The sequence below is a fragment of the Chrysoperla carnea genome, assembly GCF_905475395.1.
Source record: "Chrysoperla carnea chromosome X unlocalized genomic scaffold, inChrCarn1.1 SUPER_X_unloc_116, whole genome shotgun sequence".
NCBI lineage: Eukaryota > Metazoa > Arthropoda > Insecta > Neuroptera > Chrysopidae > Chrysoperla > Chrysoperla carnea.
Genome location: NW_025408063.1, coordinates 19,083 through 20,222, shown reverse-complemented (window position 1 = coordinate 20,222; position 1,140 = coordinate 19,083). Strand labels below are relative to the sequence as shown.

General features: G+C 33.5%; 1 non-coding gene across 1 annotated transcript; it reads left to right on the top strand.

Annotated features, from left to right (window-relative positions):
- The first annotated feature begins 1,021 nt into the window (after positions 1 to 1,021).
- LOC123303656 lies at positions 1,022 to 1,140 on the top strand. Its single transcript, XR_006535757.1, has one exon. It is a non-coding gene; the product is annotated as a 5S ribosomal RNA (ribosomal RNA).

Here is a 1,140-nt window from a genome sequence, read left to right as displayed (position 1 = left end):
ACTGCGGTTACTGCTGCTTCTACAACACCAACAAAAAAAGCAACAGCTTCTGGTGCTAAACGTACAAAACAACATTCAAAACCAACACATCCACGTACATCAGAAATGGTTGTTAACGCAATTAAAAATTTAAAAGAACGTGGTGGTTCATCATTACAAGCAATTAAAAAATATTTAGCTGCAAATTATAAAGTGGATTCTGATAAAATTTCACCATTTATTAAAAAATATTTAAAAGCTGCTGTAACTGAGGGAGCCTTGGTACAAACTAAAGGTAAAGGTGCATCTGGTTCATTCAAATTGGCTGCTTCCGCTTCATCTAATTCTTCAGCTAAATCAAAAGTATCCAAAAAAGAAAGTGGAGCAAAAGGTTCAGCAAAGAGTGCTAAAAGTAAACGGGCACCAAAAGAAAAGAAAGCCACAACTACATCATTGGCAGCCAAAAAGCCTAAAGCAAAAAAAGCGACTCCATCATCATCAACTGCTGCTAAAAAAGTTACTGCAAAATCATCAGCGGCATCAAAAAAAGCACCAGTTAAAGCAAAACCAGCAAAAAGTACAAAATCCGCTGCCAAAAGTAGCCCTGCTCGTAAACCGAAAGCACCAAAAGCTAAGAAAGCTTCTGTTGCCAAATCATCTCCTACAAAAATTAAAAAAGCAGCACCAAAAAAGAAATGATCTGTTACTTTAATAATATATTGAAATATTTCATTATTTTTGCTAAAAAATGAAAATAACATAGGCCTTAATACAGGCCACAAATTAATATTTGATAAGAGTAAATTATTTTTTGTATAAATATTTTATAAAATAATAGTTAAGAAACATTTGCCACAGTCAGTACCACGGATGGGTGGCCACTTGAGAATACTGTGTGCGGTTGCATTTTTATTTAAAATATATGGTATAATAAATAAGTATATATTTAAATTGATTACTTCATTGAAAATTTTAATAATATACTTTAATATTAATGATATTTATGAAAAATATATATTTGTAAAAATTTTCATTTATTACTGGCAACAGCCATACCACGTTGAAAACACCGGTTCTCGTCCGATCACCGAAGTTAAGCAACATTGGGCACAGTCAGTACTTGGATGGGTGACCGCTTGGGAACACTGTGTGCGGTTGCCT